Genomic DNA, 14,703 nt, shown 5'->3' on the forward strand with positions numbered 1-14,703 from the left:
GGAAGGTCAGTGGCCCTACCTCCCCCTCCTACCCCCACTCTGTATTGTTCAAGGGTCAACTGCAGTATCAATGAAATCAGGTGCATATGAAAGCTTAATATATATTTATAGCTGATTGTTGATAATACTGGGAAATTAACTGATAGGGAATAGTCATTACAGGCAATTGTAACCACAGAAAAATCTGTAGACCCAAAGGGATTATGAGGAAAGTATAGAATTGGCTGGGAAATGGAAGAATGAAGACGGCATTGCAGATGGACAAAACAACATATACACGATCGTGAAAGAATAAGTTTGTCTTATAAAAGTGGTTTCTTTTAAAAATGGACCAATCTTCAAGGGAAGAATACATGTCAAAGACTAGTGAGAAATGCATCTGTAAACTCACTGAGTCACTCATTCAACAGAGACTTGTTGTGTACCTAGGACATGCTAAACTTTGGGTGAAGACTAGTGATAGTTAAGGGCCTGATGATGGACTCTTTGGATATCAGGCAAAGAATTTGGAAGATGCTCATGCTATCCCATGGGGTTATTTTCAAGGTTAACAAAATAGGGTGCTCAGAGTGCTCTGTAAGCCATTATGTTCTAGCATGATGTATATCTATATCATTACCCAGCTGGAGATTGATCTGGTGAAAACTCTGTGTTAAACCATGCATTTAACCAGGTGGTAACAGACAATATATTTCTGAAGATCACACAGTGTGTTAGAATTTAGGAAGCAAGGTTGTGGGGAAAGTAAAAAAGCCATAAAATAGATTAAGCACCATGAAGAAACAGACCTGTTTCGCACTTTAAGAACAGAAGTTGCTAGATTAAATGATAAACTCAATCTTTCCCAAACTGGAGCCAGACCTTTAAAAAACTAATCAGAAACTAATGAAACATTCTTCTGTTACCTCACTGAGAAGTTGTTAGGTGGAAAATGACAAGTGACTAGAGGAAACTGCTGTCTGTAAGATCCAACATCTACTAGAAAATACAGAAAAAGCAAATCTGTGTCACATGCCTCAGTGCACTCTTCTACCACAAATTAACCAGTTTAACAGCATGAATAATTTTTCTCAAAACATCCTTATTGCTTTTATCCTCAAAGAACAGATCATGCCTTTTTTCATTCTGACAAACTTGTCAAAACCTTTGCTACCTGTAATGGAAAATCCCTCACTGATTCATCCCTGTGATTTTTAAGCCTCTACTATGTTCCAGGCTTTCATTAAAGGTTGGCAATCAAAGATCAGTGAGGCATAACTCCTCCTCTTAATGAGTCTTAATTTGGTGAGAGAATAGACATGGGAGTCAAAGGTTACAGTATGCAGTGATAAATGGCATATTGTAAGTATTTTGCAGGTATTCTGGCAGCAAGAAGAATCCAGGGGAAGTATCTGACAAGACCAGAGATGGGAGTAAGAATATAAAATAGACAGATAAGGTCACAAACTATTTGGACAAGACCTCTGTTCTTATGAAGATGGTCAGTCATGTCTTCTGCGAGAAAGGGACACTTGAGCTAAGATCTGACTGAGAGGAGTCAGTTTTGCAAAGAACTGGAGGAGAACCAAGTAAAGGAAGTAGCAAGTGCAAAATCCCCAGACAGTGAACTTGAATGTTTCAGAAACAGAAAGATCAGCAGAGATGAAGTCAGAGTGTTCACGTAGAACCTTTTAGATAAGACAATAAGGTTTATTCTAGGTGCAAAAGAAGCCACTGCTGCTGCTGCTGCTAAGTCACTTCAGTCGTGTCTGACTCTGTGCGACCCCATAAATTTGATCACTTAAAAATTGTATTAAGCCAACAAAAATTGATTTGTTTTTCTCATGTGTCAGAGTCTGTTTTGAAGGTTAAATAGATGGAAATATCATTCTAGTTGGGGGTGTATGAAAAATAAACAAATAAGTAAATATAAAGGCAATCTATGGAATAGGAGAAAACATTTGCAAGGCACATATCTGATAAGAGGTTAATTTCCAAAATATATAAAGAACTCATATAACCCAATAGCAAAAACAACAAGCAAATGATTTGATTATAAAATAGGCAAAGAACTTGATTAGATATTTCTCTGAAGAAGACATACAAATGGGCAATAGGTACCTGAAAAGGTGCTCAACAGTACCAATCATCAGGAAATGCAAATCAAAATACAAATCAATATCATCTCATACCTGCTAGGATGGCTATGGTCAACAAAACAAAAGAAGAGATAACAAGTGCTGGTTAGGATGTGGAGAAATTGGAAGGTTTGTCCTGTTTGATAGGAGTGCAAAATGGTACAGCCACTTTGAAAAACAGCATGAAAATTCCTCAAAAAATTAAAAATAGAACTACCATGCTGCTGCTGCTGATGCTAAGTCACTTCAGTGGTGTCCGACTCTGTGTGACCCCATAGACGGCAGCCCACCAGGCTCCCCCATCCCTGGGATTCTCTAGGCAAGAATACTGGAGTGGGTTGCCACTTCCTTCTCCAATGCATGAAAGTGAAAAGTGAAAGTGAAGTCGCTCAGTCGTGCCCGACTCTTAGCGACCCCATGGACTGGAGCCCACCAGGCTCTCCTGTCCATGGGATTTTCCAGGCAAGAGTACTGGAGTGGGGTGCCAATAGTATCAAAAGGGATACTTTGATACTAGGAAGGGATATACTTTGGCTTGCACTTTCTAAGTTCTCTGTGTAATATACGTTGAGGCTGGTTTTGGGGACAGGAGGTGAGTGGGCACAGTGGGACCCATAAGATGTGAGGCTTTTATAGAGATGTCAGTGTATACCAACTGGGAAAGGAGAAGCAGAAGGGTTTGGGATGTATTTGGGAGACAGAACTGAAAGGACATGATGGTGAATTTGGTCTGGATATGGGGGAGAAGAAGAAGCCAAAGATAACCCTAGACTGTTGGCTTTAGCAGTTGAGTATGTGCTAATTTATCATATCATAATAATAACTCATGCTTTGTTATTTTTATTATGCACCACTCAGAGCTCTAACCACTATATTACCTCATGTTATCCTCACAAAGAAAGCCACAAAATAGGTACTATTACCATCAACCTTATTATACAGATAAAGGAAGGGAGTAATGGAAAGATTAAACTTACTTGACTTTTAAATTTCAGCTTATGTTTGAATCCAGGCTCTACTCACTCCAGACTTTGTGTGCTTAACCAAGACCTCATTCTGTCTTATATTCCACAGTTTCTCAAGGCTAGAGGATGGGCTGATTTTAGGAGGTGACACATTACATTTGAGATGCCTTACATGGAAATGTCAGATACATGGTTGGATAAGTGAGTATGGAAGTCAGGGGACAGGTCAGCCTGGAGACATCAGTGGAGTCATGGCACACTGATAGAATTTAAAGCTGTGAGGTTCAACTTGATATATCTAACAGAAATCTCTAATACAGCTTAGTAGATGCTCCAAACCAAGCCTTGGAGTCCTCCAATTTGTATTTCTCAGACAGAAACTCACTTGAGAAACTGAGAAGCAACATTCAGGTGAGGTAGAAAGAACCTCGGGAGAAGGCAATGGCACCCCACTCCAGTACTCTTGCCTGGAAAATCCCATGGTCAGAGGAGCCTGGTAGGCTGCAGTCCATGGGGCCGCTAATAGTCGGACACGACTGAGCGATTTCACTTTCACTTTTCACTTTCATGCATTGGAGAAGGAAATGGCAACCCACTCCAGTGTTCTTGCCTGGAGAATCCCAGGGACGAGGGAACCTGCTGGGCTGCCGTCTATGGGGTCGCACAGAGTCCGACACGACTGAAGCAACTTAGCAGCAGCAGCAGCAGAAAGAACCTCAGAGGAACAAAGATTCCCAGAAACCGAGCAATTAAAGTATTGACTTGTTTTCAGCCAGGCTCTGTCCTCATGGTGGCAACAGGGATGCAGTGGCTCAGCCTATATCCTTTCAAACTTAAGGTTTATTGAAAAAGACAGACTGTGTGCCCAGGGAGCAAATCTTGGGATTCTATCTGACTGGATCTTCTTAAATCATGGGCCCATTTCTGAATTCTGCACCAATCACTGCAACTAGGGATCTCTAAGGTAGGGTCCCAACCATGATATACAGATGAAAAGTGGGGATGCCATCACCCACTGTAGCTTGCGTTTTGTATGAAACTATCACCAGAATTTTGAAAATCACTATGGATGAAAAGTATTAGAACGATCTGATTTCTATGAAGACAATTCTTTCTCATCAGTTTCAAAGAATCTCAAAATGTTGTCTTACCATCCAAAGGCTGCTGACACTCATGGTTGCCCGTATCTTAACCCCCAAATGTGACTTCTCATTCTAAGCCTGATCTCAAGTGGGCAGGACTCAACCATGAATGATATGGGTAAATGGAAAATAGAAAATCACCAGAGCCTCATTTCATACCAACTGCTCTGCAAATAGTTCTATTTAGAGGAAATGTAACCACATGATTGGGAAGCCATTTCACCCACTCTCTTGCAAGAGTTTCTATCATAGAAGAGTTTCTGTTGTAGAAAGTAAGTTTAAGAACCAGCCATGGTTAGAATTTTCAACATCCTTGGCAACAGGGGTTTTCTGGTTCCTTCTCCTTCTCTCTGAACACATCCACCCACTCATTTATTTATTCAACAACAGTTTTATTGAGCACTTATTTGGAGAAGGCACCATTTAAGTACTGGAGATACAACAATAAGTAAATCATGCAAAAATCCTTATCATGAAATTTAAATTCTAGTAGCAGGAGACAGGTAACACTAAATAAAAATAATATATAAGTAATTTATACAGTAGTTTACTATAGAGAGGGGGAAAAGGGCTGTGCAGGGCCATGATAGGAGTTGTACAATTTTAAAGAGGCTGTCTACCTCTCTTAGACACTTTTTTCTATGTCAAGTACCTTTATTTATGAAGAATTTTTTCCTAATCAGTTAAAAACATAAAATCAGTGATGCAGGAAGCACTTCACAGAGGGGAGAGGTGGGGCCTTAGAGGACTCCAGTTTATCAGCCCTGGTTTTCAAAGCCTTCTGGGAGTGCAGGGATCAGAGTTCATTCTTGGGAAAGTGAAATACTCATGATTTATTCCAAATCAGGTGGGATGATCAGTGTTTCAGATGGTAATGAATCTGCCCGCAATGCAGAAGCCCCGTGTTGGATCCCTGGGTGAGAAAGATCTTCTGCAGCAGGAGTGGCTTCCCATTCTAGTATACTTTCCTGGAGAATTTCATGGACAGAGGAGCCTGGCAGGCTACAGTCCATGGGGTGGCAAAGAATCTGATATGACTGAGCGACTAACACTTTCATTTTCGCTTTCATTCCAAATCATCTGGGATGATGGGCTGTCTTGTTTTAGCAGGTGGGGAGCAGAAGGAGTTGGTAAAACTTTGGACTGAGCTAAAAAGGCAAGTTGCCGGGGGGAGGGGCGTTCTTTCCTCCCTTGAGGATTCTGAGGCCCCCATTTGTGCCTCCCGCAGCAGATGCAAACACCTCCATTTACAGCTGAGCTTTTCTGTTTCCCTTGCACACCCAGAGCAACAGAGGGATGGGGCGATACACTCCCCACCTTGGGGACACAGGCAGAAACCATCCACGTTGCTGTTGCTTGCTGACACTATGGACTTGGTCGGGGTACAGAGGAAGCACAATACTATCCAAGGCATGTGGCTCTCTAAGTTATCCGAAATGTTAAAATCAATTAAAGTGTACTATTTTTAGTTAGGTTTGGGGAAGTTTTCAAACTTATTTATTAAATAAATGGCCTGACATTTGGGGGTACGTATTTCTGCTTTATTGACTATGCCAAAGCCTTTGACTGTGTGGATCACAATAAACTGTGGAAAATTCTGAAAGAGATGGGAATACCAGACCACCTGATCTGCCTCTTGAGAAATTTGTATGCAGGTCAGGAAGCAACAGTTAGAACTGGACATAGAACAACAGACTAGTTCCAAATAGGAAAAGGAGTTTGTCAAGGCTGTATATTGTCACCCTGTTTATTTAACTTATATGCAGAGTACATCATGAGAAACGCTGGACTGGAAGAAACACAAACTGGAATCAAGATTGCCCGGAGAAATATCAATCACCTCAGATATGCAGATGACACCACCCTTATGGCACAAAGCGAAGAGGAATTCAAAAGCCTCTTGATGAAAGTGAAAGTGGAGAGTGAAAAAGTTGGCTTAAAGCTCAACATTCAGAAAACGAAGATCATGGCATCCGGCCCACCACTTCATGGGAAATAGATGGGGAAACAGTGGAAACAGTGTCAGACTTTATTTTTCTGGGCTCCAAAATCACTACAGATGGTGACTGCAGCCATGAAATTAAAAGATGCTTACTCCTTGGAAGGAAAGTTATGACCAACCTAGATAGCATATTCAAAAGCAGAGACATTACTTTGCCAACAAAGGTCCGGCTAGTCAAGGCTATGGTTTTTCCTGTGGTCATGTATGGATGTGAGAGTTGGACTGTGAAGAAGCCTGAGTGCCGAAGAATTGATGCTTTTGAACTGTGGTGTTGGAGAAGACTCTTGAGAGTCCCTTGGACTGCAAGGAGATCCAACCAGTCCATTCTGAAGGAGATCAGCCCTGGGATTTCTTTGGAAGGAATGATGCTAAAGCTGAAACTCCAGTACTTTGGCCACCTCATGCGAAGAGTTGACTCATTGGAAAAGACTCTGATGCTGGGAGGGATTGGAGGCAGGAGGAGAAGGGGATGACAGAGGATGAGATGGCTGGATGGCATCACTGACTCGATGGATGTGAGTCTGAGTGAACTCCGGAAGTTGGTGATGGACAGGGAGGCCTGGCGTGCTGCGATTCATGGGGTTGCAAAGAGTCGGACACGACTGAGGGACTGATCTGATTTGATCTGATCTAATCTCAGAAAAAGAAACTGTAAATGGAGTATACATAGGAAAAGATGATCAATTTAACAAGTTGTCAGGGGCATGTAAACTAAAACAATGTGATGCCCTTTACTACCATCAGGCTGGCAAAAATGGAAAAATGCCAATGATATCTGGTGCTACCAAGAACTTGAAGAAATCAACAAAGGAAGAGTTGTGGGGGGAAATTGCCAGTATTTAGCATATCTTCTAACCCCTTAATATTACTTCTAGAAAGTATTCCTATAAAATAAAAGCACAGATCAGGATATACATACAAAGATGCTCATTACAGCCTGTTTTATGTGGACAGAAAAATGAAACAACAAGCAAATTGGAATGGTTAAACCAACTTTGCTGTACTTATTCCTTGGAATATTTTGCAGTTAACTAGTCAAGGATATGGTTTTTCCTATGGTCATGTATGGATGTGAGAGTTGGACTGTGAAGAAGCCTGAGCGCCGAAGAATTGATGCTTTTGAACTGTGGCGTTGGAGAAGACTCTTGAGAGTCCCTTGGACTGCAAGGAGATCCAACCAGTCCATTCTGAAGGAGATCAGCCCTGGGATTTCTTTGGAAGGAGTGATGCTAAAGCTGAAACTCCAGTACTTTGGCCACCTCATGCGAAGAGTTGACTCACTGGAAAAGACTGATGCTGGGAGGGATTGGGGGCAGGAGGAGAAGGGGACGACAGAGGATGAGATTGCTGGATGGCATCACTGACTCGATGGACGTGAGTCTGAGTGAACTCTGGGAGTTGGTGATGAACAGGGAGGCCTGGCGTGCTGCGATTCATGGGGTTGCAAAGAGTCGGACACGACTGAGCGACTGAACTGAACTGAAAATGAACATATACATATATAGGATGATATCCCTGATGTGTTTTTATCTCTAAAAAAGGGAAAGATATGTATACATATATATTATTGTTGTCAATGAAACTAGAAACATTATGGGAAGAGCTCTAGCCAACCATCACCATAGGATCACTTGGGAAGTTGAAGATAGAGAAGTAGAGAGATTTTTTTTTTCCTCTTTATGCTTTGATAGCATTTCAGACTTAAAACAAGCATATATTAGGCTCGGCTAATGAACCAAGATACCAGCCACCAGCAGCAACAGTGTTCACAGGACTGAATGTTCCTTAGTATGTCTGCCACCAGTGTCTGTACCCTTAGAGTGCATAGCAGCCACCCTCAAACCCAAGCCCACACCCCTTTCCACCACCACCCCCACCCCAACTCTCCCAGAGACTCTCCAAGACTCATAGGAAGGTCTGGCCCAGGCATCTATCAAATTACTGCTTTTGCCCTGGGTCCTAGTGTGTGTGAGATTTTGTGTGCATCCTTTAAGAGCGAAATCTCTATTTCTCCCAGTCCTGTAGGTCTCCTGTAATTAAGCTCCACTGGTGTTCAAAGCTAAATGCCCTAGGGGCTTGTCTTCCTAGGCGCTGGACCCCCAGGCTGGGGAGCCTGATCCGTGGCTCAGAACTCTCACTCCTGTGGGAGAACCTCCGTGATATAATAATTCTCCAGTCGCCCACCCCAGGAGGTATGGGATTTGATTATATAGTCAGTCCACTCCTACCATCTCATGGTTCTTTCCTTATGCCTTTAGTTGCAGAAGATCTTTCCTGGTAGGTTCCAGTCTTTTTCATCAATGGTTGTTCTGCAGATAGATGTGATTCTAGTGTGCTATGACAGGTAAGCTCAGGGTCTTTCTACTCTGCCATCTTGGCCTCTCTCTACTCTTCATTTTGAGTTTAATTTTTCCTGCAAATTGATTTTATATACTGTTTCCAGGAAGTGAGATACTCCCATGTCTTGGTTGTGTGACTTTTTTAAATGAATGATCCAAAACTTTCCTCTTCAGTAAAAATGAGGCTATTAACACTGTTTTTAAAAAATTCTCCAGGAATTTGTTCTGTGTGAAATTCATCTTAACATGAACTCAGACCAAGGTTTTTGTTTTATGGGATAAAATATCCAATATGTACTTAAAGCTGGTGTTTCTAAATCCAGGTCTCCTGCAGCAGCAATTTCTTTCAGCCCCTATTTTTATAATTTTTAAAAACACTAATAAAGTATAAAAGAGAAAAGCAAGGGGAGGACCATGATAAAACATGGCCCCAAAAACCCAATAAGGATTCATTAGGAGCAGTTGGGAATTTAATTGGAAGAGAATAAGCTTTAGCTGTTGAAAGCACACCAAGCCATGCCATTTGAGAACAGGTGGGAAATTTGAAGCTGTTTATTAGAGAAGAGCTTAGTGGGGAGGGGATGATGAAGCTGAAACGGAAACAAAAGGACGTGGTGAATGCCTGCAAATAGTTAATGTATGGCTGCATCACCCAACATCCATTCTCCCACCCCTCATGGCATGGGACCCTCAGCTTTTACCTGGATGCATTCTACCCCAAATAAAGGCTGTATTTTTCACCTTCCTTGCAGCTGAGTAGGACTCTGTAAGTCCTGGCCCTGGTCTATGCACACAAAAGCTGTGCTTCCAACTTGAAACTTTGAGCTTCTTCTCCCCCAACATACCTCTTAACTAACCCACCTGTCCTGTGGAAGATGGGTCACGATTACTCAAAACCCCAAATTTGGAAACTGGGAAAAATAGATAAATAGATAAAATTCAAGAGGATAGATTTTAGATCAATGTAAATGATTGTCTAATGCTAATAGGTGAGATTATTTAGAGAAAGAGAGGGATGTTCCAGGAGGTAGTCGTTCTTAATTGTAAGGAAATGCTAGGTGGGAACAGTGTTATAATGAAGGTTCTAGTATAACATGCAAAGTTGGACAGCATGCCCTTATTGTTCCTTTCAAATTATGAGAGTCTGTCCTCCTATGAGGGCTTCCCAGGTGGCTCAAGTGCTAAAGAATCCACCTGCCAATGCAGGAGACACAGGAGATGTGGGTTCAATCCCTGGGCCGGGAAGATCCCCTGGAGGAGGAAATGGCAACCTTCTCCAGTTTTCTTGCCTGGAAAATCACATGGAGAGAGGAGCCTGGTGGCCTACAGTCCATGGGATCGCTAAGAGTCAGATACAACTTAGCAACTAAGTACACACACTCTCACACACACACAAGCATGCTCCTAGGAAGTCCAGATTTCAACACATTTCTGTGTTGGTGAAAAGGAGATGCTAGAATCTCAGTACAGTTTATTGTTCTGAATCCTTGTTTACACTGCATGCCTGCTTGCCGTGCATTGCACCACTTCAGTGGTGTCTGGCTCTTTGTGACCCCATGGACTGTAGCCCACCTGGCTCCTCTGTCCATGGGATTCTTCAGGCAAGAATACTGGAGTGGGTTGCCATTTCCTCCTCCAGGGCTTGTTTACCTTATCAGTAGAAAATGTAAAACCCTAGAATCATCCTAGGCTATTTCTTCAGCACTGATTCCCTGTAAACCAGTTGGTCACTGAGTTATATCAATTTTACCTCCTAAATATCTCCAAAATCCATTTCCCTTCTCCAGCCTCACTGGCATTGTTTTGTTTTTTGTTGTTTTTTTTTTTTGGCATTGTTCCATTCTAAAAATACTTCCTGAATGTCTGCTCTAGGACAATGCCATACTCAGCACCAAGGACATGATGTTGAATAAGACTCAGTCTGTCTTCAAGAAAGATATGTGAGCAAATAGAAAATTACAATATGATGTGGTAAAAGCTATGCTTTGCAAGAGACCTATAACCCAGCCTGAGAGTCAGGGCTGGGGGGAGGGGTCATAGAAGGCTTCCTGGAAGCCTGGAAGCCTGGAAGAGGCAACAACTGAGGTGAGATTTAAAGGCTAAATTATCTAAAACTTCATCCATTAGCGCCACGCGTCCTGACCTCCACTCCACTGCACCTTCTCCACGGCTCCATTATTGCTTATATTTCACCATATGATTGCTTATCTATCTCCATTCCTAAGTCCTAAATTGCTAAAAAGCAATTATGAGTTTTATTGATGATTATGACCCCGCTCATGACCATGAGGCTAGCAGACACTAAGCATTTGATGAATATTTACAGATTGATTGGTTTTCATTTTAGTGAACAACTCTCAGGCCTAGCAAAGGATACGATTCTCCTGACTTCTTAGGATGGGTAGTAACTCATAGCACAGTTCTGCAAGTACTTTTTAGAGTTTCTGCCGCTCCTTCTACTCAGCCTGACAGAGCTTTCACTTTTTGTTCCCGGCACTGTGTTCACATCTGACCTCTCCAGAACCTCCCTAACAGTGACTCCCATAGCTTCCCTCTCCGGAAGCCGTGTAGACCACAGCTACCTGGACAGAGACTGTGCTCCCTGAAGGTCGACCGGGGCAGGACCAGGGCTGTACCACCTTCTAGCATCCCTCGTGGGGAGCCACAGTCATCAGCCCAGTGGAATGACTGACTGGGTGAGTGTGCTTTCGTACCTCCGTCTCTGGAAACAATGACAGGAGCTCTGAAACCAGCTTGAAACCTAAACATCGCGGCTTGGCTTTTTCTAAACTGGTCTCTGTGGGTAGGTCAAAATGATCATGTTCGAATTTCCAACTATTTTTCTAAGTTGGACCAGAATGAGGCAGTGGAAATTCATTAAAATGCAGTGTTTCCCAGTGTCTGAGACACGCTCCACCTGGGGTTAGGAAGATGATTCTACAAGGTACACAAATGAGCATGTTTTAGTTGAGACTGTCTTTGTTTAAGTTTAATGACCTGTGTTAAAAGTCATATGTTTATTTACAGCCACCTCTGAGTTGGGGCGAGTAAAAAAGTATGTTAATTTCAATTCCTTGTTGATGTAAATAATAACACAGATGCTCTTAGAGATCTCAGGTAGAGAAGCACTGTTCTATCACAGGCTTCAAATTTCATACCAACCAGTGACAATCCTGACAGCAGATATGCCAGAGCTGAAAGAAACCTTGGAAGTTATCTGCTCCAATTTACTACTTTATTCACTTATTCACTCAACAAATATATATCCGGCACTTACCGTTTAAAAGGATCTGGATAGAACTGCAGCGAATCAGAGAGGGACAGTCTAGTGGGAGAAATAGATACTAAATCTCAGAGGAATTATAATTAAGACAGGTTCTGTGAAGAAGTAAAAAGTGTATGAAACCATTAATGGCAGGATGATACCTGAATGAAACCTTAAAGGATTAGGAGAAACGAAGCAGGCAGAGCAGGGCTTGAGGGTGGTATTGGGAACAGATCGGGGAAGAGAACAGAGTATGTGAGGTCCTTTGAGGGCGTGTATCTGGCATAAAGGAAGACCTCAGTCGATTACCCATGGAAGCTAATTTCAGTCAGGATTCATCCAGAAACGCAGGCCCAGGAAGTGAATTGACCTGACATTAGCCACACCTCCTGAGAGAAGCAGGGCGCAGGCCTCGGTCCATTCTCTCAAGAGTTCATGCATTCACCTTATGCTAATGTAGTGCCCTGCATTTAGACCCCATTCTGGGTGCTGGAGACCCTCCAGGGAACAGAACAGATAAAGGTCCTGCCCCCACAGAGCCTGTATTCTGACATGGTGGAGAGTCAGTAAGTAAACAAGTCAAACCAACCACATCAGTGAGAGAGAAGTGGTTTAGAGAAAAGTGAGGGGTGGGGGGGATGATGCTTTGGATGGATGGCCCTCGGAGGATGAACGCAGAGACTTGAAGGAAGTTGGGACAAATCAGATCTCTTGGTCTCACTGAGGGCTTGTTTTTACCACTCCAGGCAATGGGGTAGTACTCAGGCTCTTTCTGTTCTCTCTGTGCTAAGAGCAGAGTCAAACCCTTAGCTCTAATTATAAGCTGCCAGACAAAACATTTTAATAGGAAATGTAGTCTCCTAGGTGTGATCCAGAAGGGATCTGCCAGAAGGAATCTTCCCCTAGGAATGCTAAATTGCTTGGGGATTCTAGAGCATCCTGTGGGCATTTGGAGTATGCAGCTACTTCTCAGTATGTAACCATCACTGGTTCTGGTGAAGTCTAGAGTGGGACCTGTAATCAGAGGGAAACTTTTGCCCTGAGCCCACAGTGACACACCCAATATAGTTTCCTCCCTGTGCACCAGGACACCAGCTCCTCTCTGCTTAACTGCCTTTTCAAAATACTAGTCTTTATTCAAACACACTAAAAACATGCTTTTCCCTTTGGTATTTGAAAAAAAGTTTGTGATTAGACACCAGCACAAGGATATTGCTTTCTTGTTCAGGGATGATGTTTAAAATCCTACAGTGCTTCTGAATTTAGCAGCTTTTTAACTGTTCTAGGCAAACCAAAGAATTCAAGAAACAAAAACATCAAATTCATCAGCAGGGAAGGGACATATGTCTACTTGTGGCTGATTCACGTCGTTGTACAGCAGAAACTGACATGACATTGTAAAGCAATTATCCTCCAATTAAAAGTAATTTAAAAACAACTTTGAATTCAATTACTCCAAAGTATTAGAACATAGGTGAAATTTTATCCCAAAGGACCTAAAGTTGTCTGATTGGCAAATGTGACTATGTCACGTCCCCTCTAATACCTGGAGTTCCAAAGTAATGAAACAGCCTAAGAATGGTAACCAAGACGGGCAGCTCCCAGCTCTGTGGAAGCACAGCACAAATTCAGCTCTGAGGGTGCCCGTTCCTGGAAAACACTGAGGCCCTGAAAGTGAGGCAATGAGAGGCCATGGATGGTTCACCACTTGCTCTTGGGTCCATGGGAAAGCCAGGGGAAAGATTCCTGACCCCCAAGATGCCAGCTCTTCCAAATATTTCTCAACAAGGAAGGCTGCCGCATTACTGATGGCCTCAAAGCCTGCCCTGGGAAGCCCTAAGTCAACAGCACGAAAGGAAAGCAGAGTACCCCAGGCTCCCCACCCCAAAACCCCTCCACTCACCACACCTTTCCCTGCCTGTGGACTTGTCTAATAATGAGGTCCCCAGTGAGATAAGACATAGGGCCAGAGGGCGTTGATGGGGAAGACAGAAAGGAGAAGGGGCAAGAAACAAAGGGATAATTTTGGAATATGAAAGAGAAGGGAGTCCCCAGTGGATAGATAAATGACTATGTGATTGAAAAGACTGGATGGTGGGAAAACAAGAGAAGAGATGCCAAGGATGAAAACCAAAAAGGCCTTCAAGACACCCTGTCTATTCCTATCACAAAACACCAAGTCCTGGAGTTGTCTGTGTGCAGCAGAGATAGAATGGATGCTTTGTGAAAGTGAATTAGCCATCACACAAATTGCTCTCTGAAACTGCCCATGATTACTATGCTGAAGCAGTATTGTTTGATGCAAAACAATACTCAGGCTGTATGACTCATTCAACTGAAGGGCTGCTGTATGGGTAAGGTTTTTAGATAGTATGGCAAGTTTCCTGTGGTAGAATCTGAACTGCATTCAGACTTCTATTTGGCCTTTAATAACATTCTTAACAATGGCACCTTGAAGGAACATAATCAAGCTTTAGCATCATTTCCAATTAGTTCCTTGTAGTCTATGTAGCTTGAGTTACCTGTTAAAAGTGTATCTAGTAAACCATTCCAAGCAGTTAGTTTACATGTGCAACCATGTGATCTGATCTGATAGTTACCCATTATACCGAATGAAATTCTAGCATACTGTCTTAGAAAGGACATCCAGGACAAAGAAACACAACTTATTTCATTAAAATCAAAATCTGCTAGGGGCTAAGTTCACACTGGGCATAATTAATTATCATCAAGCCCTACGCTATGCTATGCTTACTCCTTAAGTAGACAATAATTATATACATGGCATCTATGTAAGTCTCACTATATTGTATCCCAGAAATCTGTCATTTTCTTTGAGCAAATATTACATGATTTAATTCTGGTTATACACT

Source organism: Bos mutus, chromosome 5 (assembly GCF_027580195.1).
Source record: "Bos mutus isolate GX-2022 chromosome 5, NWIPB_WYAK_1.1, whole genome shotgun sequence".
In the NCBI taxonomy this organism is placed as follows: domain Eukaryota; kingdom Metazoa; phylum Chordata; class Mammalia; order Artiodactyla; family Bovidae; genus Bos; species Bos mutus.